Consider the following 25,297-nt stretch of genomic DNA (forward strand, 5'->3'; position numbering starts at 1 on the left):
GAATTGCTGGAGCAGCGATCCCTCCCAGTGTGCGGCCAAAAGCAGTATTGTCTATACTGACACCCCATTAATTGCAACATGGCTTTATTTTTGACACATCTTATGAGGGGTAAATTTGTTGTACGGATTTAACTGAAACACTTTAAAATGAAATCGTTTGCTTAAAAACCTTCGGCAACCGGGGAATGACGACCTATAAAGCAATATATTTATATGTTGCCATGATCGTCAACCTGGCTAAAGCCACATGATGTAAAACAGGGTACGGAATCTGTCAGTTTATGCAATGGCAAGGGAGACATCAATAGCTGAATATTTCAAGGGAATCAGCTGCTTGACTCCTTGCCGCAAACAGTATAGTTGCTTCCCATTCCCTTATTGCATCAGTTCATTATTGATTTCGTGATGTTGGAAAATGCACTGACACCAATTTCATATGTCAGTCGATCTCTTTACCAGCCAATGCATGAGTACTTCACGCCTTCTTATAATGTGGATTAACCTTTGCAGAGAAGAAATTATGCAAATCAGGGAACATTGCATTGCTCCCGACTGGAGTGCATATTCTGATGTGACTTAATGTGTTGGCTTCGAAACAGTGCAGGGTCCATTAATTCATCAATGTTAGCTAGTTTATAGAAAAGCGCGTTTGCTCTCAGGTTGGAGAACGTGTGGAAGTGACTAGTTGTGTCGACCTGCCTTAACTGACGCAGAGTTAAACAGATATTGCTGAGGCACTGTGCCTCCAGTGACTGTTGCTGTTGCTGTTTGTGGTGTGGTGTGTCTCCATGCTGCGGGATATCATGCTGTGTCTAATGGGTTTGGTAGCTTTTCGTGCTGAAATTTCATTGAGTGGAAATTATCCAGCACAGACTAAGGATATTTGGCCCATCTATCCATGCCACATAGTCTGGGTGAAGTAACCAGCTGTGTAATTTACACGGTGAGAAAAGCCTGCTTGACAAAAGTTCAACTGATCAAATGCAGTGAATGCATTTTGCATCCATGTACTTAACGTTGATTTATATGTGGCTGAACAGGATACACAGCTGTTTTACTCTATTACTGATCCATCACCAGGTCGCTGGACTTTACTCTGTTTCATTCGTTAACACTATTGAAGGGCATGTATGGCTCAGTGTGGCATGTGTCGAGCAGGAGCAACAGTGATGTTCATCTTGTATTATTGGAAGGTCTTGTTTTGACGTGGCATTTACCCTTCCTGACACAGTTATTTAGAACATGTGGCATGCCAGTTCAATAAACTTTTATGTACCAGAAGATATTAAATTATACAATAAATTTCAAACAAGATGACAAAAGAAAACCTGCCGTAGGACAGTTCATGCTAAGATTATGATGCTTTACAAATAACTGTAAACGTTAATGCAAGCATAAAAACATTACACCCTCCGCAAAATATCGACCAGCATTATCCAAAACAGCAGTTTGAAAAAAAAATCGACTTTGATCGTAGTGATGCCTTCAGGAGATTGAGAGAATTGTTGATGTCCGTTGTAATTCAGAAACCATAAAAAAAATAGTGCGTCCACACCTGCGAATTTTTCAATGACCGAATACTAGAGCTGCTATAGAGAAGCATGTGGATTCCATAAAAACTCACTAACTTGGTAAACAGAGAACTGTAAATGTAATTTGACAGAACAGCCTTACAAAGTCTGGCCGTATGGCAATTCTGATATTATGTGTAACAAATAATTCAAATGACAATGGGCATTGTTGAACACCATTGAGCAGAAGTAGACATGCTTTGCCGGTTTGCAGTTGCGTGAGTTTATCCTATGAGTGACTTTTGCCGTAAAATGTCAATAACTTAACAGATGCGAATACAATCTGCACAAATTTGAAGCCCTCAAACCTTAAGCTGAAAAATGACTCATTCCCAGTTCTAATATTCAGTTCTTGTGATCATTTGGCATGTGAACATGCTAAGTTAATATGCAAAAGATTTGAGCCCTACTCAACCCTTCTGTTCAAAATGGAACCGAGTTCAGCTTATAGACAGACTTTGATTATGACGGTTGAAAAAAAAAGTAAAATGCAACACGTGTGATTGGCTCTGTTCACGGGAATATAGGAAGGATACATGCATGTATCATTTAAAAAAATCACCAGCTCTCTGTCCCCTATTAGCCTTCAATTATTGCCAACCAGCGCCTGTCTCCATCTTTTCTGAAATCTATCCCGATCATCTTTGGGCCTTTTCATGTTCTATTATTTCAGTGCACAATGCAAAATATCTAGTCTATTTTCAACAGGATTCAATTGACAAATACATTCATCTGTTGATTACAGAAACCCCTCTAATACCGGACTTAGTGGAGAACGAAGTGGTAGTGGAAGATGGATTGGAAAACTTCGATGAAAATCTCAGCACTTCATCAACAGTAGTTGCTTTCGTCACCTTATTCGTTCTCAGTATGATGTACAGCGCATATGTGACAGCTATCAAGGTAATAATGGCTCACAATTGTACCGTAACATTGTAAATATATGTTCATAAATTGAAGGTCATCCACATATGTTGCTGCAGCACAAATGGTTAACTAAATGTTCCAACATACACACAATTTATACTGTTAACTCTCTCTCAATTGAATTTAATGTTCGTTCCCATGTGATGCATAGAAATAATTCATAAACCTCCAGAACATGAAGATTAAAGAGAAGATTGAATGCATACGGACATTCAAAGGAAAACGGGAAATCAGTAAATAATGAATAAATACATTGAATCCAGATTGGACATCATTAGACACGTAAAAAAAAATGAAGTTTTTGAGAAATGATCCAAATAGTTTTCTCGTGAAGAAAAGGAGGAGCGTTGAGTATGATACGTCTATTGGGAGGGGAAGCTGCAAAAAATGCTTCACATGGCGAAGTGGATCTTTGTGTAGAGGTGAAGAAAGCATTGACTCCAACTTGACAGGAGATGAATCAATGTGAAAATTATTGATAATGGAAGGATGAATTTGGAGTATTGTGTATGGGTGAGGAAAACAGTGACTGACAAGATGTGAGATGAATCATTTTGAAACGATGACGAAAGGTTTACCGAGGAAATCTTGGGGCATGGTGGATAGACGAGGTAAACATTTCTTATGGAAGGATGGGAGAGGAGAAAATTGTTGACAGTTATCAAAAAAAAAACATTGGCAACGGAAGTATTGGAGAATGTATCAGCCTTCAACTTGATAGACAACGAGTACAAGGCGGCAAACTGTGGGCACGGAAACGACAAGCAATCAAACAGATATTATGGCTCTCAGATCAAAGTTAAGTAAATGGAATTACAAAAACATTGACAGTGGAGGATAATGGAAATTTTGAAAATTAGCTGTTTTACCTGGTTCACCACACATTTATAATCATAGAATCCTACAGCGCTGAAAGAGGCCCTTCAGCCCATCGAGGTTGCACCGACCACAATCCCACCCACACCCTACCCCCACGTCCCGACGTATTTTACCCGCTAATCCCTCTAATATATGCATCTCAGGACACTAAGGGGCTATTTTAGCATGGCCAATCAACTTAGCCTGCGCATCTTTGGACTTTGGGAGGAATCCGGAGGACCACGCAGACACGAGGCGAATGTACAAACTCCACACAGACAGTGACGTGAGATGGGAATTGAACCGAGGCCCCTGGAGCGGTGAAGCAGCAGTGCTAACCACTGTGCGACCATGCCACCCCACCACTGTGCTACCTTTCTGCCCCATTTATAATGGGTTGTTCAGTCTTTTAACTGATTAACAACGCATCGTCACCAGCTTTATTGATATGCTCACTGAAAAAAAAGTCTGTAAAACTCAGTTTTCAAACGAATCTGGCCAAGCCACATCAGTTTGTTTGTCTTTCTGCGTGGAGAAAGTTCCACATTCTGTCCACCCAATGTGTGAAGAACACTTTTCTGATTTATTTGATAGCAAACTCACAAATTACTCTCAAATAAATCGGTTGGACTTTAACCTGGTGTTGTCAGACTTCTTACTGTGTTTACCCCAGTCCAACGCCAGCATCTCACATCATGACTACTATCGACACGGAAACTGCCGGATCCAAGTGAAGAGGATCTCCAAGAAGAGTGCACATATCGACACAGACGTCAAGTTTTTACAGAGATGTAAACCTCGAAAGTTTGCGAGTTTGCTATCAAATAAATCGGTTGGACTTAAACCTGGTGTTGTCAGACTTCTTACGGGATTCTATGAGGCCGGCCTGTAACTTCCTTGGCAAAAGAAGCCGAATATGACGTCACGTTGGCAGAATGTCAACTGCCTTAATTTCCGGTGTCATGGTGGAGAACTTGGGTTGTACCACTCTAAGTACTTACTGGGTTGTTCGTCCCCTGAATTGAACTCGATAACCAGTGATTAATACAACTGAAGCAAAACTTCAACCTCCTTGTACCAGACTTCGCCCACCCGGCGTTAAAACAAGTGCTCAATTTGTCTTTTAGCTATTGTAAACATTGCCATTTTGCTTTGTAGATTCATGTGAAAGGAATGCCAAACTCCACTGTTCCAATCATCGAATTGTTTGTAACATAACTATGATTTCAATTTTTTTGTTTCAAATTAGACGTCATCACGTTTCTATACGGGATTTCAATAGCATTGTGCACCCTCTTACCACATTCTCACATTTGCAAAGATTATATCCACTTTGCAGCTGTTTAATGCTACATTGTCACCAATTTTTGTTTATGGTTCTCCTTCATCATAGCTCATTGATAAATATGTTGAAGACTGTCTGGCACAATTCAGACGACCCCTCCGTGCTGGTGTCAATTCAATAGAAATTGTTTCCATTAATTACTTAAAATTCCTCAGAAACGCCCCTGTCCGATTATTCTTCACTGTTTCCCCATAACTGTCTTCTTTCATTCCTGGTAGTATTCCAGTAAATATTATTGCTGTTCTACCGAAATCTAAACATCCTGAATGATACTCAACATTGGTGAGAGCACTGAGTAATGGTATTTGAAACTTCCTCCACTACTGGCGGAGGACAGACTGGTGTGAAGGTACGTAAATTTTCCCTTTTCTGGGAAAAAGGAAAATCGTACACTCTCCAGGAATTCATGTGCCACCGTAATGCTGCTAATTTTATTAGCTCAATCTGTATGCAGATTAAAGTCACCCATGATTACTGTAGCACCCATTGTTATGTGCACCTCTGATTCCTTGTTTAAATGCCACACTCAACTTTGTCATTACAGTCTGGAAGCTTGTAGAAAACGCGTACTATTTATTTACCCCTTGTTGCTTCTTATCTCCACCCAGACTGAATCAACTTTTAGATTTTATGACCTAATACCCTCTCGCACAATGCACCGATTTAATCCTTAAGTAACAACACCTGTCATCTCTTTCTCTTTATGTCTATCTTTCCAAAACATCGAGAACACTTGGTCATTCAGTTCCAAACATTGGCCATTCTGCAGCTAACTGTTATTACAATGATATCATACCCGTTTGTATCTATTTGCCTCTTAATTCAACTTCATGACCGTGAATGATCAGTGCAATCAGATGTAGTGCTTTTAGACAAGTCCTTCTAACATTTTACACACCATATTTTCTACAATGGCCTCACTTGCTACTTATTTTTGCTTCCTCTACTTTCTGTTTTTGCTTTATTTTATTTATTTCAATTCCCTTTGTTTGCCGTTCTCCTGTCTCCATGCAGAGGTTCCCATTCCCAGCATTACTAGCAAATAATCGACGACACTAATTGCTGCTTTTTTCTGCTGGAGTGCAGCCCATGCCGCTTGCACATGTCGCACCTTCTCGAGAATCAGTTCCAATGCCTCCAGAAGCTAAATCCTTCCATCTTACACTTGTCGTCTAATTCTTCATTTGGTGTGTCTTGTTAGCCCTTCTCTTCCATATTAGCTGAAACTCTCTGCCACGGCGTTCCTGAACATTCTGGCAGGTAAATTAGATGTAATCCTGTAGGTGTGCCATGTTTCAACCGACCCCAAACTGATGCCAATGCCCTTGTAATGTGCAACACCTGTTCAAACTATTCACAGCTCCCATAATAAAATATTTTACTTCGCTGCTGCTGCACTGACTATCCCTTAAGAGCTGGAGTCATCAAGAGATTGCTTTCTTCCATGTTTTCCTGCAGATGCCAGTGCGATTTCAAAGTACTTTCGTCTTTACTCCCCCTTCTATGATTGTCTGAAAAATGGGCTGTGAATTGTTTTACTTCACAATGTTATCTTCAGTATGCAGTGATGTTACTTCACACCACTGAGGCAACCTACTATGAGAGACTCGTGTTTCTTGTTGCAGAAACACTAGTCAATTTGACGGCCAATTTCCCTCAAGCATTTCATTTTTACACTTTCTGATTTCATCGTTTTTTAAATAAATTCGCCAAGGGGCCGTGCACGAGCACTCGGCAGCACCAGGCCAAGCTCTGCAAAGCGATCTGAATATGCAGTTTGCATACTGAGCTTCACCGGAGCTTCATTGGAACATTGCAGCAAGCCAAGGACAGACATGTGAGCATGGGAACTAGATCGTGTGTTAAAATGGCAAGCAGCCGGATGGTCAGTGTCCTGAGTTCACACAGACTGAAGGTGCACAGCAAAAAGATCACCCAGTCCATGCTTGGTCTCTCCGAAATAGAGGAGACTACATTGGGAGCAGTGAATGCAATGCAGGAAATTGAAAAAACTGCAAGTGAAATGCTGCTTAGCCTGGAAATAGTGTTGGGCGGCACGGTAGCACAGTGGTTAGCACTGCTGCTTCAGAGCTTCAGGGACCTAGGTTCAATTCCCTGCTTGGGTCACTGTCTGTGTGGAGTTTGCACGTTCTCCTCGTGTCTGCGTGGGTATGCTCCGGATTCCTCCCACAGTCCAAAGACGTGCGGGTTACGTTGATTGGCCATGCTAAATTGACCGTAGATGCATAGATTAGAGAGGAATAGTGGGTAAAATATGTACGGATTGGGGGTCGGGCCTGGGTGGCATTGTGGTCGGTGCAGACTTGATGGGCCGAAGGGCCTCTTTCTGTACTGTAGGGTTTCTATGATTCCATGACCCTGGATGGTAAGCATGGACGAAGTAAAGGGGCACCGTTACACCTTCTGCGATTGCATGGGAATGTGCCATGAGCGACGGGACTGATGCTGGGCATAGTGGAGAAGTGGACAAGGTTATCCCGGAGGAAGAGGTCTCTCCGGAATGCTGACAGAGGGAGTGAAGGGATGATATGTTCGGTGGCGGTATCACACTGGAGTTGGCGGAAGTCGCAGAGGATTATGCTTTGCTTGTGCAGGCTGGTGCGATGAAATTCAAAAGCAATGGAGACTCCATCCTTCTTCTAGGAGAGAGGGAAGGGCGAGAGGGTCATGGCGTGGGAGAGTATAAACGGCCACTGGCAAAAGTAAGGATGGTGTTGCATTAAATTGTCAAAAGACCATGAGAAACATTTCAATAATGCAGACAGGATATATTGTTCTGCGGGTTGGAATAGTATGTCAGAATATCACAGACACGGCAACGTGATGTGAAGATCGCCAGAAAGCAGATTGCTTCAAATCCAGCAGTTGACGAAACACAGGAAAGAGGTTGAGTTTTTTTTTCAGACCAACAGATATTCAGTCAGCAGAAAATGGCGAATCACATCAAATTTGAAATTGCATGTTCAGATCATGTCAAATCCAGATAGGCAGCACCAGGTGTGCTAACAAGCAATCACTTATTCGAAGAATCAGCTCATTTTCCCTCCGAAAAATTCTAAATTAGTGTTGTATTTATAAAAGTGAAATCATACAAATCAATTCTCATTGATAAGGTTAAGAAAGCACATGACTTCGTGAGATTTTCTCTCCTTCGGATTACGATTGTTGATTGAGGGGGCCCGAATCTTCTTCATCTTTCACTACCATAACACCTAGTATATTTATTATTGTGTCTGTACTTTCTGGATTGTTCCCTTGGATTGTACATCGTCTGTCTCCTTAAATAACTCACGTGGTTTAAGTGCATTTTTTTCCCCCACTGCAGGTGAAATAGCGGCTGCTTGGCTTGAAGAGACTTCTGGCACATATTCAAAGGGAACTTCTCTCGAACTCCGAACCCTGCTTGTTTCAAATTGTCTCACCCTATCAGAAGTACCGCTGCTCCACAGCGACCCCTCATCATCTGTTCCTATCTATTCTTATCCAATCCATGTCAACTTGTTGGTTTCTTTTTTTTTATTGGCTCACAATGTTCGGTTAAGCATTATTGGTCAAACAAAGCAGTGTTTCGGAAAATGCGACTCAGCCAATTGAAATTAATTGTAAATACATCACTGAATGATGCGCTAAGTTGATTGTGCTTTTGAAATAGAAGTTGCCTTGCTTAGCTCCTTTATATGTTAAACTTTTCCAGTCAAATTGAATTGAAAAATGTGAAATGATTAATGTCCTTACCACATCCTGATCACATCGACAAACCGCTGTTGTTGTGGAACTTGATCTTGGATGAGTTTATGCTCGTCAGCTGCAACCGAAGTTCGAAGCATTCTCTGCGAATAAAAACACATTGGAGTAATCAACCAATGACATTCGTTGAGCAGATTGGAGACAGGATGAACAAGAGGAAGATGTTTTTCTTTAGTACAACCTTACTTTACATTCCTGTTGTGCAAGGAAATATTGTCTTTGACATTTTTTATCACATTTGTTAACCTATCATAGCTGAGCATAGCGTGTTTGAAATAGAGACTGAGACATTTTGAAGAATTGTGTGTACATAGCTCACATGTAGAACCCAGAGGAACACAAAATTGCACCATAGCTTACCATGGGCACATGCTGAGCATACACAACTGTTTCTGCTTTACTGACAATACTCCACCCTTGCAGACACCAAACCGAACCGAAAGGCTGAAATGCCTCCTGACTCGCTACTTATAGTAATGAAGGAACAGTAATTTAAATACTGATTCTTGATACAAAGCATGATTCCGAATTCTTAAGGAACCTTGCTATTTTATGATCAAGAGTGCTTCCAGGCTAATTTCTCTGGGTCTGAGCGAATTTATAACGCATTTTAAGAGTATCTGTTCTCAGTAATATAAGGTAGAACCTGTAGCATATCCTGTGAAGCATATGCCCAAAGCAAGAAGATAGATTCCCTCCTCGAAATAATTTTAGGCTCAAATCCTAACTTTTCATGTACTTATCAATTGTCACGTAAAATGAATGAATGTTATAAAAAAGGAATATTTTGTTTTGCAGTGCGAATTTTGTGTATTCTGCACAACAATTGGCCTTCAGATTAGACAATGTGTGACATGTACCTTAACTTTGCGGTTAATGATCGTTTGTTGATTTTACCTGAAATTTAATATTTGCACTGACTTGTCTAATTGAAATGACAGAAATATTGGAAATTTTTGCCCAGTTGATGGTTGTGTGGCTGTTGCATATTCTCTTCAATAGATTTTGTACTAATGGTTGTTTTGAATTTTGATGTAGTATTTTTGTGTAGAAGCAATTTATCGACTCTCGAAAGGTAAAAGACGTGAAATGTAATAAAGTTTGTGTTTCGTACTAGATTCCGTGTTTGTGTCCATTGAATATACCAGTTTCTCTCGAACACATGCTTTTCTGTTAAACATAGTTGAGGTTTTTGTGTGCTTCGATGATTAACTCAATGAATCTCATGCGGACACATTTTAAATGCTGAAACATGAAAAAACAAATAAAGCACCAACATATAAAGTTTCAGACAACGAACTTTGTAAGCCCCGTTCATTTGAAAGGACCATTTAATGGAACAGCGCAGCATAGACTTGGACATGTTACATAAACGTTGGAAATGACCCTGATTGTTGAACACATCTATTAAGAAGTATTATATGAATTAAAACACACTTGGTGACTTCGATATCAACACTCACAAGCTCCGCTCTGATAATTATTTTGATAAATTAACAATCTGATTTACTATAGTCCGCTTGCACTGTATATAAGCCTTACGGTGCAAAACAAACACCAGTCCATCGAGCATGCAGCGACAACAATCCCACCCAAGCCTTAACACCATAATCCGACGTATTTAGCCTGCTAATGCCGCTGACACTGAGGGGTGATTTGGCATGGCCAATGGAGTTAGCCTGCGCGTTTTTCTAGTTCCGTAGAGTTCAAGTTATGACGCATGTTTTGCAGGAGCACAACATGAGACGAATGCGCCAATTTGGAACAGGAATGGGAATGAAGTTCGAATATTAGTGCAGTTGGGAAACATTAAACTGCTCACGGGATGTTGCTACGTAGATCATCATTTACTGACCATGACTAAATACCCTTTAAACCGTGGTGGCGGTCCAGTTCATTGAACTGCTGTGGTCCGTATGGTTCAGGCATAACCTCACTGATATTCCGAAGGCAACCAGAAGAGTTTTGTCCAACAACAACGAATGAAAGGCAAATTATTTGCTAGACAGAAGTGTGTCGGTTGCGGACGCGGAGGATGCTGTCATTGTGAACCTGGTATGTTGTTGCAGAGTGCATCTTGTCGTGGTGCATTCTGCTGACACTACCTGTCACTTATTGAGGGAGTGAATGAATAAAGTGGTGGACAGAGGGCCACCATTTTTCTGGATGATGTTGGGTTCACTGAATATTGTTAGAGCTGCATTCACCAGGTTACTGACAAGTATTCCATCACACTCCTGAGCTGCAGTTGTAGATGATAGGGAGTCCAAGATTTGCTCACAGCACAGTGCACATCCTGAGACCTGATCTTCCTGATGAGATCCGATTGGCTGGCTCAGTTCAGCCTCTCAACTGTAGTAATCTCTGAGGGAAATTTTAGCATGATAAATGCGAATAATCAGCAGGTCTGGAGATGTTGGAAATGGCTTTTGGCTGACACTTGTATGGAACGAATATGACTTGTCATTTATCAATTCAAACGTGATTATCATTTTATCATAGAATCTCTTCAGCACAGAAAGAGAGCATTCTGCCCATCAAGTCTGTACCAACCACAATCCCACCCAGGCCCTATTTAGTTTCACTGCTAATTCCCCTGACATTAGACTCAAAAGAGTATGGCCGATCAACCAAACCCGCACATCTTTGGGCTGTGAAGGAAACCGGGGCAGCCAGAGGAAACCCACGCAGACTCGGAGAGAAAGTGGAAACTGCACACAGACAGTGACTCGAGGCCGGATTGAACCTGTGTCCCTGGCGCGGTGAGGTCGCAGTACTAACCACTGTGACGCTGTGCCGCCTTGCTCCCCATTGTCCACACCTTCCAGAACAGGAAAATGACAGGTTTAATATTGGATCAGCTGCTATATTGGCAAGACCCAAAAGATTTTCTGATTTCCAACAGCGCCTAGTGGCTGCCCAGTTTTTGAGCGGCTAGATCTTCCATGATGGCAAGTGTCACGTATCAGCATTTTCACTATTAAGTTTTTTTTTCAAGCTATGTTTCAGAACGCCATTCACTCTTTGGAACGAATCTTTAAATCTGCGTGCTAGTTCGGAAGTTTATTTGACTTTAAAGTCTCTGTCACATTCAACAGCTGCCTCAATCTATGTTATTTATTATTGCTTTCACAAAATTGACAGTTGCAACTTTTGTGTGACTGATCAGCTCCCTGCAGAAGCACAGGATTGAGAACACCGTTTCAGACGATGAGTTGCCCTGCAAAGAACCAAGAAGAAGAACAAAGAAAATTACAGTACACGAACAGGCCCCTCGGCGCTCCAAGCCTGCGCCAACCATGTTGCCCGACTTAACTGAAACCACCTACCCTTCCAGGGACCATATCCCTCTATTCCCATCCTATTCATGTGCTTGTCAAGATGCCCCTTAAAAGTCACTATTGTATCCGCTTCCACTACCTTCTCCGGCAACGAGTTCTAGGCGCCCACGACTCTCTGTGCAAAAAAATCTGCCTCGTACACCTCCTTTCAACATTGTTCCTCGCACCTTAAACCCATGCCCTCCTAGTAATTGGCTCTTGCACTCTGGGAAAAAGTTTCTGACTATCCACTCTGTCCGTGCCTCTCACAATCCTGTCGACTTCTATCAATTCGCCCCTCAACCTCTGACATTCCAGTGAGAACAAACGAAGTTTCTCCAACCTCTCCTCATAGCTAATGCCCTCCATACCAGAGAAACATCCTGGTAACTCTTTTCTGGGCCCTCTCCAAAGCATCCACATCCTTCTGGTAGTGTGGCGACCGGGATTGAACACTATATTCCAAATGAGACCTAACTAAGTGTTCTAATTGTTCTCCAAAGCCAAACAGGAGAAATCTAACCTGGCCAATTCACCAGCATGAGTTTACCGTCGATCATCAGTAAAGTGATGGAATGGGTCATCAACAGTGCGCTCAAGAATACTGACTCAGAATTAAGCTGCATACAGAAGCTCAGTTTGGGTCCTGTCGGGATCACTCAGCTCCGAATATCATTCAACTTTAAAGTTTATTTATCAATGTCACAAATAGGCTTACATTAACTTTGCAATTAAATTGCTGTGAAATTACCCAATGCAGTCTCAGTGCAAGAATGCACAAAACAGCTGATTACCAGACGAGAGGTGACGTCAGCTGCATTTAGCATCGAAGCAGCATTTGGCAGAGTATGGCATGAAGGAGACCGAAGAAAAGAAGAGACAATGGAAATTGGGGGTGGGGGTGGAGGGGGGGGGGGCGGTGCTCTGCTGGTTCAAGTCTTCCTGGAACCAAGTAAGATGATTGTGTTGACTGACAGTCAATTATCTCAGCTCCAAGTAATCATCATAGCATTGCTCAGGTTATTGTCTCAGGCCAAGCTATCTTCAGCTGCTTCATCAATGACCGACCTTCCATCATAAGGTCAGAAGACTGGATGTTCGCTGACGATTGCACAACGTTCAATATTATCAGTGGCTTGTCAGATAGTGAAGCAGTCTATGTCTAAAAATAGCAAGTCTGACAACACCAGGTTTTAGTCCAACCTATTTATTTGATAATATACTCACAAGCTTTCGGGGTTAGCCCCTTCGTCAGGTGAATGGAGAGTTCTGGCCTCAGACAGAGCATATAAAGCACAGACAGTTTAGAGATTACTCTAATTACAGTAATCTCTAAACTGTCTGTGCTTTATATGCTCTGTCTGAGGCCAGAACTCTCCATTCACCTGACGAAGGGGCTAACCCCGAAAGCTTGTGAGTATATTATCAAATAAATAGGTTGGACTAAAACCTGGTGTTGTCAGACTTTTTACTGTGTTTACGCCAGTCCAACGCCGGCATACCCACATCATAAAAATAGCAAAGCATGAGGATATCCAGGCATGGGCAACAGGTCGCAATATTCACACTGTTCAGATGGCAGGCAATAAAAATGTCCAACATGGGAGATCTAAACATTGACTTTGGTAGTCAATGCCATTACCATTGCTGAACTCCCCACTATCAACATCCTTTTGCTTACCATTAAACAGAAACTGAACAGGATCAACCATATAAAATTTGTTGCTAACAGAGCAGGCAAAGGGCTAAGTATCCCAGGGTGAGTATCTCACATTCTGAATCCCCAAACTCTGTCCACTATCCACAATGTGCAAGTCCGAATTGTAATAGGATACTCTCCAGTTGCGTGGATGAGTGCACTTCCAACAAGAGTAAATGAAATGACATTATTCAGGAAGAATCAGCTCGCCTGACACCCCACCCACAAATATCACTGCCGAATCGTTCAAAAGGTGTATACCACCTGCAAGTTGCCCATGCAGAAAGTCACTCAGGTTTAATCTTCAGAACCTTGCAAACCAGTGACGAATACCATGTGAAAGGGTATGAACAGCAGGGTGGCACGGTGGCGCAGTGGTTAGCACTGCTTCCTCACAGTGTCAGGGAGCTGTGTTCAATTCCCGGCTTGGGCAACTTTGCACATTTGGATGGAGTTTGCACATTTTCCCTGTGTCTGTGGGCATTTCGCCTGGGTGTTCCGTTTCCTCCAACAATTCAAAGATGTGCAGGTCCTGTGAATTGTCCATGCTAAGTTGTCCCTTGGTGTGAGGGTGATTAGCATGTAAAATACATGGGTTTAAGTGGAAAGGGTTAGGATGGGATTGTTGTCGGTTCATGGTCAATGGGCTGAATGGCCTCATTTTTCATTGTAGATTTTCCAAGTTCCTCGGGAGCACAAACACAAGGCTCCCTTCTGAGTCAGTCACCATTTTGACGTGAAAATATATTGTCGTCCCCTCACTGTTGCTGATTCAAAGTCCTGAAATTCCACCCCGAAGGACACGATTTTGTAACTGCATCTCAGGGACTGCAGCGGTTCAAGATTGCACCTCATAACCTGCCTCTCAACGGAACCGAAGAATTGATAATGAATGGTGGCCTAGCTTTGACCACATTCCGCAAAAGAATAGTAAAGAATGCCTTGCTGGCCTCACCAGCAATTTTCAACTCACAGACAACCATTAGAAAAACTTGTAACATGCTGCACAGATGTCCTTTCAAATATCTGACAACAAGTCATCGAAGTGAGATTAAAACGGAAGCCATATGTCGATTACAGTTTAATTTGCAACTATGTTAGAACTGGATTATATAGCATTCAAACATTGAATATGTAAGTAGATGAGTGGGTTAATGAGGCACCAGCGAGAAAAGCTAATCGTCTGTTTGGCGAGAGAAATGAATAAAGAGAGAGGGACAGAGAGAGATGGAGGATGCAGGAGGTGCACAGCAGATAGTTTTGTACACTGTAAACAGTTATGAAATAGTACTAATAATTAAGGTTGAAAATGTATGTTTGTATGTCTGCAGTCTTTCCGAGAACTAAGAACCGTGCTGAGGCAGAATTCAGTGTCAAGGGAGTCAATGCCAGCACATAAGCTTGCTTGGAACTTTTCCAGGTTGCCTCGAGTATCTTTGACCCAAAGTTGAATGCCACCACTATCAGTCTTGATGCTGCTGCAATGAAATTTCCTTCAACAAGTGTTTTCCCTATTTGGAGCAAATTTATGTCTCGTCCAGGATTGGTACAAGTACTGAATATGTGCAAGTTACAAGGTACCATGTGATTCAACGTTGTACTTCGAAGGATGCTGAGGAAGTATCAGTTATTTCATGTTATCACAGTTAATAAACATTCAGGAAAGAAAAAAAAGTCCAGTTGGAGGCGAATAGACAGAGCTGAAAAATCGTCAACGATCTACTCGTACTTTCTGAATGTATTGCCGTTCGCTAATTTTTTTCTAACCTTCACCCGATTTTAAATATGGTAAAATTTCATATGTGCAATGCCTGCACTGGTTAAATGCACCAGTTTCAAATTAAAAGGATAAGGGACTAACACATCACAGAAATTGAATCCAAGAGAATGTCTTCAGTTATTGTCCCACAACACAATCTTGATGCATGGAATTTAGAAATAAGACCAAAAAAAGAACGGATGAGCCAATAGAATTGATGATGTGTATTGCCAGGACACTGTTTGTGAACTCTTGTTTTTGATGTACATGTATTGAGATGCTACTTTATATATTACAGCATTGTGGGCTGCCCTGCGACACTTCAATGTTATGCCAATACAGGGTGATGAAAAAATTGCTCAGGTCTCACAGCCTTTTCTTCATTCAATGAGGGTGTATCAAGTCAGTTTTCCACTAAGAATTCGTCTTGTCCACTCGGAGGTAGAAAGAGACAAACAGAGGCAAGGAGACAGTGCAGACAGACATACAGAAACAGAGACAGAGAGACTGGGACATCGTTACAGAGAGACAGAGACAGGGGAAAAGAGAGAGCGAGAGAGAGAAAGAGAGGGAGAGAAAGAGAAAGCGAGAGAGAGAGGGGAGAGAAAAAAGAGAAAGAGGAGAAAAGTACAAGAGACAGAGAGAAGAGAGAGAGAGAGGTTGGGAAAATGGCTAAGATATATTTGGTCACTCTGTAACCAGTTTTGAATTGCCATTATTAATTAAGCAACAAGTCGGTCCAAGAGCATGTCGGCAGTCTTTCCACAAAACAACAAGCATGCCATGCCGAATCCAAGGTAAAAGGAAAAATCCCAAAACAATAACTTGCTTGGAGCTTCTTCCGTTTTACTCGTGTAAATTCGACCAAAAGTCTAATGCCACTCCAATTAATCCAAATGATATTTCAATACAATTTACCGCGAACAGTGTTCATACTTTTTGAGCATGATTGTTTCCATTAAAAAAATGAACAAAATGTTTGTGCGCTTTGTTGACACAAACGCTGCGTAGTTGAAAATGACTGGATTTATGTCGGCGGCATGTAGGTAGCACAATGGTTAGTTCTCCTGTTTCACAGTTCCAGGGACCTGTGTTCGATTCCCGGCTTGGGTCACTGCCTGTATGGACTTTGCACATTCTCCTCGTGTGGGCGCGGGTTTCCTTTGGGTGCTCCCGTTCCTCTCTCAGTCGAAGGATGTGCGGGTTAGGTTGATTGGCCATGCTAAAAATTGTCTCTTCGAGTCCTGAGATGCGTAAGTGAGATGGATTGGCGGCTAAATATCTAGGGATATGGGGGTCGCGCCTGGATGGGATTGTGGTTGGTGCAGACTCGATGGGCCAAATGGCCTCCTTCTGCACTGTAGGGATTCTATTTTGTGCACTGTAAAGTTGAAATTTGTTAAAAGAACCAGCCATTTGTTCACATCCTATATAATTAATAAAGTTCCTGAAAACCAGAAGCGTTTAAACTTGAACATTTGAAGATAGTGAATTCGAAGTCCAGTTGTAAATGAATAAACGGCGCAAAAGTTGTCTGATGTTATCTTCGGAATCTATTAAAGTGTTGCTTTTGAACAACTTGCATCAAACCGTTCACATGATCCTGAATGCCATTGAACAATTTCCCAATGCACAGCAACATCCGCGCTGGCTAAAAGCCCGAGGTTAAAATGGAAAGATTAACACAGAACATTGCATCATAGGTACTGAATTCAGGAGAATGCATCTTGCTGTTATTCTAAACACAATCATGATACATGGCATTGCGGTGAAGAACGAAACTAAATCAAGTAAACTAAAGGACCAAGATAAGCGGCGATGTGTTGTTTGTGCGCTCTGGTTTTTGATGTGCTCAAAACAAGATGTTTACTTATCCATTACAGCATTTGGGGCCACCTAGCGACCAAATACTGCTAGGTCACCGATAAAGGAACACAGGGCTGCGCTGTTCTATACAGATTATGTCAGCTTAATATTTCGTCTGTACTTCCTCACTTGAGGTTCGAATGCTTTGGTGAGCTCAGCAAATTATCATCTACCCATCACAGTGAGATTTAATTTTCAACTCGTGAGCAAACACAGATAGTTTTGATTAAATTAAAGCTTTATTTAGTGTTAGGATTACATCACCACTGCAATTAAGTTTACTGTGAAAATCTTTCATTCTCCTTATTCTGGGTCCGGTACACTGCGCGAGAATTTTGCATGGCCAATCCACCTAGTCTGCACATTTTTGGACTGTGCGAAGAAACCGTAGCGCCCAGAGGAAACCCACACAGAGAGGGGTACTGGCGGGGTGGGGGTGGGGGGAGTTGGTATTGGTGGTGGGGAGGGGATTTTCAGTCTCCACACAGACCGTGAGGCAAGCCGGGATTCGAACCCAGGTCCTTGGCGGTGTGAGGCAGCAGTGCTGATCACTGTGGCACCTTGCCGACCTTATTAGGATAGGATTTGTGTTTTTTTGCATTAGTTGTCTCTTTCTGTTTAAGCGTAATTGATATTACTGCAGTTAATTCTTCAGGAAACTAAATTTTAGGGTTTTTTTTGACAAAATGTCTTCATTGTTATTGAGCTTTTACAACTTTATGTAAAAAACAAAGAGTTTAAAACTAGCTTATGTATAATAACATTGATTCTGAAAGGAAACAGAAAGTAGTTTTACCTTAGTTGAAAGAAAGTGGCCTGTAATCAAGCATGTATTCACACAGTCTGTAGAATAGTTAAGTAGGGAGACTGCAGAGAACAGGCCCAAACTGATTCGCAGAAAGATCCCAAAACCAGTGGGGGTGTTGGGGGGAGTGGGGTGCAATATAAAGTTTCAAGAAGACCTCTCAATGGATCAACATCAACAGGAACCGGAAACAGGTCCTGTTGCATGTGGTTCAGTGTGAGGAGCAATAGAATACTCCAAAAAATTCTAAGCTGCAGGAAGCAGGAGTACCAGAACTTTCCTTTTGGGAAATACAGAATACCAAGTGTACGGAAAAGTGGGACAAACATTATTTTTGTCTTCCGGACTATTGGAGTTCCTTTGGTCTGTCTGGGCATATGACAAATTGTGGAACTTGAATGAACGTGGCCCTCCATAGGAAAGGAACCTCAGTCGTAAACGATACAACCCCGAGGGGGTTGTATTCAAAATTTCATTTGGGAGAAGGTTCTGTAGTGTTGTCTTCCAGGGTGAAGATCGGACACTCTGGTGTGAAGCGCGTAGCTTCAGCAAGGTCAGCGAGTTCTGCAGTGTGAGAGGCGTTTGGGAGAATTGATGAACAAATCAGAGGTAGAATTGAAACGCATCTCCCATTTGGTTTCACAGGATGCACGCCTTTGACTATTGATTTACACGGACTGTGAAATTATAACGAAAATTCATGCATAAGAATGAATCTGTAAAGTGTGCTTGCCTTATAGATCTGTATATAATTCTGAAAGTATCACTGGGATGAAGAGGTAGTATATTCTGGTGCATCTTTCCGAGTTTAACAAAGGTTTTATTATTTTGGCAAAATCAATTCCGTGACTGTTTAGTAGCCTTCTGCCACGTATCCAAACAATCAAATTCAGGATCTATCAAGCCGAATTCCACCCTGGAATCTGAATTGTGCCGTCGGAGAGAGATGAAGGAAGAGAACGTGGTTGAAAGTGAGAGAGAGAGAGTGACTGTATGATGTTGTCGTCCATGAATATAGTTGTGAAGTAGTTCTTTCCACGTGCACGCCTGAATAGTACAAATGTGTGACCTTGTCAGATTTTATCTAGGCCGAGAAAATAGGCTCGACATATCCTCTGTATTTGATTTTTTGCACGAGCTCGCACCGCTCTCGTACATTGCCCGGGACCCGGAATCAATTCCGAGCTCGGGTGACTAGGTGGAGTTTGCACGTTCTCCCCGTATCATCATGGGTTTCCTCTGGGTGCTCCGCTTTCCTCTCACACTCCGAAGATTGATATGTCCGCTGGATTGGCATTTAACTCGTCCCTTAGTTCCCCAAGGAGGGGAAGAACAGATGTATTAGCCGTGGAAAATCTGTGAGGTTACGTGGATAGTATTGCGTGTTGGGCCTGAGAAATTAATTCTGTCAGATTTGGTGCATACTCGATAGCTCTCGTGGCCTTCTTCTGCACTGTAGCGAGTATATAATGATTTAACATTCACAATTTGATCACTGCCCACCCTTCAAATCACCACCCACTCTCCAAATACAGTGAAACAATATTTCAACTCTTTAAGCTCTGTTAATTTTGTTTCGTTAAGTCTTAATGGCAAACCTGCAAGGCAGAGACTTAGGCTGATGAGAAATGAATGCACTCCAATTCCGGCTGTGCAACACTCTGTACAGTGAAACCTTACTTCCTGAATATAGCAGCAGCCTTCAGTGGAACGTAAACGTTTAATTTAGCTTTCTAATCACTTTTGTTTGTATAACCTACCCCATGACCACCGCTTCCCCATAATTCATTGATTTGTGTTTAAGATTATCTACGTGTAGATTATCTCTAGTGTGCTGGCTTTCAGAACCTGTTCGAATATGCTTTCCCCATCCGATAATGAATGTTATCAGCATTTCCCATCTTGGCCTGTAATTGCCACATTCTGCCCAATTTGTCAATCCTTCTCTGCCACTTCTCAATCTCCCGTACAAAGCACAGTAATTAGCTGAGCGTCCTCCCTCGCACAGGACGTTGTCCATTCAGTCAGGGAGCTGCAATATATTTTGTATCTACGCGGCTGCCTGCAGGATGACGCGCCAGAGATTAGCAGCAAGCCCGCGGTGTCCCTTTGCCTCGGCCACGTGTAAAGCTTTCTGTCTCAAATAAAACAAGACATCTCACCTCTGGTTTGTCCACTTCTTTCTGTATTTGGTGGATTTCGGTCATCACATCAAATCTCTCTCTTCCACCGTCTTTCAACTTCATTGCTTGTTTGCATCTTTTTCCTTTTCATCCTTGACAGTGAATATGGAAGCGATTACTCACTGTGTACTTTAAATATCCGCATGGTAAAAGTTGTCTTCACATATTGTTACTATCGGTTCCAGTTCCTCACTATAATCCCTTTGAGTTAAGTGCCTGAAGTTGATGACAGACAATGTCACTGGATGATTCTCCTATTCCCCTGCGGGCGCCAGGGAACTGTCCATCAAGGCAAATTTATGAACGTTACTTCATGACCAGGAAACAATGACCCTAAATCCAAGATAATTGAAAGAGCAATAAAACATGAAAAAACAATCACCTTCGGAACTATTCGTCTGATTTTCACTCTCAACACTTTCCTTCCCCACGACCACAAGAAAAAGCTAACGGTGCGAAGTCACAGCAATGGCTCAGATGCAGTGTCTGAGTGCTGATGCTGCTTGTGCGGGTATCCGTTTCCTGAGTTTTATTCTTTTGTTTCCAGAAAGTTAACCATGGAGACATCGATGCCGTCACAGGTCATTCTGGTGTTGTTCTCTGTCCTTAGAAAATAAATCGCAAACCAAAGAACATAAAAGTCAATTTATGATCAATATTGTTGATAATCTAATACCATCATTAACATATTAGAGAGTGTAACACAATTCAAATGTTTCAAGATTTATTTCGCCCTGATTGTGAATTTGTGACCCCCGTTATTTCTTCATTCGCTTGGGAATATTTTGCCGGCAGTGAGTTCCTGCGAGTATCACTGAGCATCAGTATCGCTTTTTTTCTATATCATGAAGAGAGGAATAGGGAGAGGGAAAGTTTGAACTTGTGGCTGAGGGGATGGTGCAGGAGGGAGGGGTTTAATTACTTGAGCAATTGGGGCTCATTCTGGGGAAGATGGGATCTCTATAAGAGTGATGGTATACATCTGAACCAGAGGGGAACAAATATCCTGGGGGGTAAATTTGTGAAGGCTATGCGGAGTGGTTTAAACTGATTCAGAGGGGGGGTGGGATCCTGGGTAGAGGGGGTGAAAGTGAGGGGGGCATAGAAGAGGATGGCATTGCACGGCATTGTGAGGGTGGGGCGGAGCGAGGTTTGAAATGTATATACTTTAACGCGAGGAGTATTCGCAATAAGGTGGATGAACTTGCAGCGTGGACCAGTACCTGGGACTTTGATGTTGTGGCCATTTCAGAGACGTGGATAGAGCAGGGTCAGGAATGGATGTTGCAGGTGCCAGGGTACAAGTGCTTTAGTCGGAGTAGAGAAGGAGGTAGAAGGGGGGGTGGAGTAGCATTATTGGTCAAGGACTATATCACAGTGTCAGAGAGGAAGTTTAATGAGGATTTGTCTGTTGAGGTAGTATGGGCAGAAATTAGAAATAGGAGAGGAGAGGTCACCCTGTTGGGAGTCTTTTATAGACCTCCAAAAAGTTCTAGAGAGGTTGAGGAAAGGATTGCAGAGACGATCCTGGTTAGGAGTGAAAGTAATAGGGTAATTGTTATGGGGGATTTTAACTTTACTAACATTGATTGGAATAGCTATAGCTCTAGCTCGTTAGAGGGGTCAGTTTTTGTTCAAAGTGTGCAGGAAGGTTTTTTAACTCAATATGTAGATAGGCCAACTAGAGGTGAGGCTATATTGGACTTGGTGCTGGGAAATGAGCCAGACCAGGTGCTAGACTTGGAAGTTGGTGTGCTTTTTGGTGATAGTGACCACAATTCGGTTACGTTCACCTTAGTGATGGAAAGGGATAGGCATGAACCTCGGGTCAGTAGTTTTAGCTGGGGGAAGGGTAACTATGAGGCCATTAGGAGAGAATTAGGAAGCATTGGTTGGACTAGGAGATTACAGGGACTAGGAACGTCTGAAATGTGGAGTTTGTTCAAGGAGCAGCTACTGTGGGTCTGTGATAGGTATGTCCCTGTCAGGCAAGGAGGAATTGGTAGGGCTAGGGAACCGTGGTGCACGAAAAAAGTTGATTTGTTGGTTAGGAAGAAGAAGGAGGCTTATGTTCGGATGAGGCTTGAGGGCTCGGGTAGTGCAGTAGAAAGCTTTAGATTGGCTAGGAGGGAGTTGAAGAGGGAGTTAAGAAGGGCTAGAAGAGGGCATGAGATGACTTTGGCTGATAGGATTAAGGAGAATCCTAAGGCGTTCTATAGGTATGTCAAGAATAGAAGGTTGGTCAGGGCAAGATTAGGGCCAGTTACAGACAGTAGGGGGAAGTTGTGTGTGGAACCGGAAGAGATTGGAGAGGCATTGAACCATTATTTCTCTTCGGTGTTCACACAGGACGATATGAATGTAGCTGAGGAGGTCACTGGGGTGAAGGGGTGTAAAATAGAAAGTATTGTAGTTGATACAGAGGATGTGTTGGATATTCTAGAAGGGTTGAAAATAGATAAGTCCCCTGGTCCTGACGGGATTTACCCTAGGATTCTATGGGAGGCAAGAGAGGTGATTGCAGAGCCACTGGCTCTGATCTTCAGGTCGTCGTTGGTCTCTGGTATAGTACCGGATGATTGGAGGACAGCGAATGTTGTCCCATTGTTTAAGAAGGGGAGCAGAGACTTCCCTGGGAATTATAGACCAGTGAGTCTTACTTCTGTAGTGGGCAAGGTTTTAGAAAGAATTATTAGGAATAGGATTTATAGTTATTTGGAGAGTAATGAATTGATTAGAGATAGTCAGCATGGTTTTGTAGCGGGAAGGTCGTGCCTTACTAACCTTATTGAGTTCTTTGAGAAGGTGACCAAAGAGGTGGATAGGGGTAAGGCAGTAGATGTGGTATATATGGATTTTAGTAAGGCGTTTGATAAGGTTCACCATGGTATGCTTCTGCAGAAAATGCAGATGTATGGGATTGGTGGTAATTTAGGTACTTGGATCAGGAATTGGTTAGCAGATAGGAGACAGAGGGTGGTGGTTGATGGTAATTATTCATCATGGAGTTCGGTTACGAGTGGTGTGCCTCAGGGATCTGTTTTGGGGCCACTGCTGTTCGTAATCTTTATTAATGATCTGGATGAGGGTATAGTTGGGTGGATTAGTAAGTTTGCTGATGACACCAAAGTCGGAGGTGTGGTAGATTGTGAGGAAGGGTGTCGAAGTTTGCAGGGTGACTTGGACAGGTTGCAGAGCTGGGCCGCGAGGTGGCGGATGGAGTTTAATGCGGAGAAGTGTGAGGTAATCCATTTCGGTAGGAATAACAGATGTGTTGAGTATAGGGCTAACGGGAGGACTTTGAATAGAGTGGAGGAGCAGAGGGATCTAGGTGTATGTGTACATAGATCCCTGAAAGTTGGGAATCAAGTAGATAAGGTTGTTAAGAAGGCATACGGTGTCTTGGCGTTTATTGGTAGGGGGATTGAATTTAGGAGTCGCAGCGTCATGTTGCAACTGTACACAACTCTGGTGCGGCCGCACTTGGAGTACTGTGTGCAGTTCTGGTCCTCACATTACAGGAAGGATGTGGAGGCTTTGGAGAGGGTGCAGAGGAGGTTTACCAGGATGTTGCCTGGTATGCAGGGGAGGTCCTATGAGGAGAGACTGAGGGATTTGGGGTTGTTTTCACTGGAAAGAAGGCGGCTAAGAGGGGATCTTATAGAAACATATAAGATGATTAGAGGTTTAGATAGGGTGGATGGTGATAGCCTGTTTCCTCGGATGGAGAAATCTAGCACGAGGGGGCATGGCTTTAAATTAAGGGGGGGTAGTTATAGGACGGATGTCAGGGGCAGGTTCTTTACCCAGAGGGTGGTGAGGGACTGGAATGCCCTGCCTGCTGCAGTTGTAAATGCGCCTAGTTTGGGGGCGTTTAAGAGATTGGTGGATAGGTTTATGGACGAAAAAGGAGTGGTTTAGATTAGTGGGTCAATGTTTTTTTTTTAAAAATAAGACTGGTCGGCGCAACATTGTGGGCCGAAGGGCCTGTTCCGCGCTGTAATGTTCTATGTTCTATGTTCTATGTTCTATGGTTGCAAGAACCAGCCCCAATTTTTCACTGAAGCGTCATTTTACATCCTTGATGTGAGTCCTTCCTTTACTTGAAATCATCTGTTGAGTTCTTTTTTTAAATTAACATTTGATCTTTCTCACAATAAACATGAGGTTTGCTCAATATTTTGCTGATTTTCCGTGATCATTAAGATCCAACATTTGTGGTATTTCAGCCTTCCTCCTTTGCAAGGCATATGGTTTCTGTGCATGAAGAATAAATTTCAAGTTGGCCATCAACACTTTGATCCAAACTGTATGAAATGAAGAAGTTATTTTGAAATCACATTAGCTGTTCTGTTTACATGAAAAACGGCGGAGCTCCAGACCAGGAAATTGAGTTTAGTCATTAATTGGAACTAATACCAGCTGGAGGAAATTCATATGGTAGTTTTCTGATTCAGTCAGGATCACAAGAAGAGAGCTGGCTGCGACATTAGGGTGGCAATACTGCTGGAGTATAGGGTAAATTTGTGGGGGAAATTTCTTCACGAATTCCGGTATTAGATGTTTGTTGGACTACAGAGACATATAATGTAGTTTATCCCTCTCTCTCTCTCCCTCTTACTTGAAAAACGTCCATTAATTGTGTGACAGTGAAGGTTTTCAACATTTCTTTTTGCAAAATTCTGCAGTACGTCTTTGATCCTGTCAACCTATTTATATTTCTCACCGTATTAGGGGCCAGCAAAGAACTTTAATATTGTAGGATTTGACGATGACGTATTCGGTAGGCTATCACAGTGTTGCAAATTCAGATACTTCTCATCAGAAATCTAAAAAGTCTTCTTGCACTTGAAGTTTTTTTTCTGAACGTTGAATACCCATTGAAACATGTTTTCGAGATTGATGTAATTGTTATTGGTGTAATGAAATTTTGTAATATGGAGTACGGTTAGGATTTAGGCAAGGAATGTTGATTCGAAAGATGCCATGGATGAGGGTGCAATCCTCCTTGCAGATATTTCAGAGGTTGAAGTTGATATTGGACTTGCTGTCCTTGATAAAATATAATTAGGCACTCTATACACAGAAGGCTTTCATAAAGGGTTTTCATTTGGGATGTCCAGATAAATTGCATCTTCTTTCCATAGCGTAATCACAAAATTAAAGTGATTTTCGAAATCAATTTAAAGGCAGTAT

The sequence above is a fragment of the Carcharhinus amblyrhynchos genome, unplaced genomic scaffold, assembly GCF_965287045.1.
Source record: "Carcharhinus amblyrhynchos unplaced genomic scaffold, sCarAmb.v2.hapA scaffold_39, whole genome shotgun sequence".
Taxonomy (NCBI): Eukaryota; Metazoa; Chordata; class Chondrichthyes; order Carcharhiniformes; family Carcharhinidae; genus Carcharhinus; species Carcharhinus amblyrhynchos.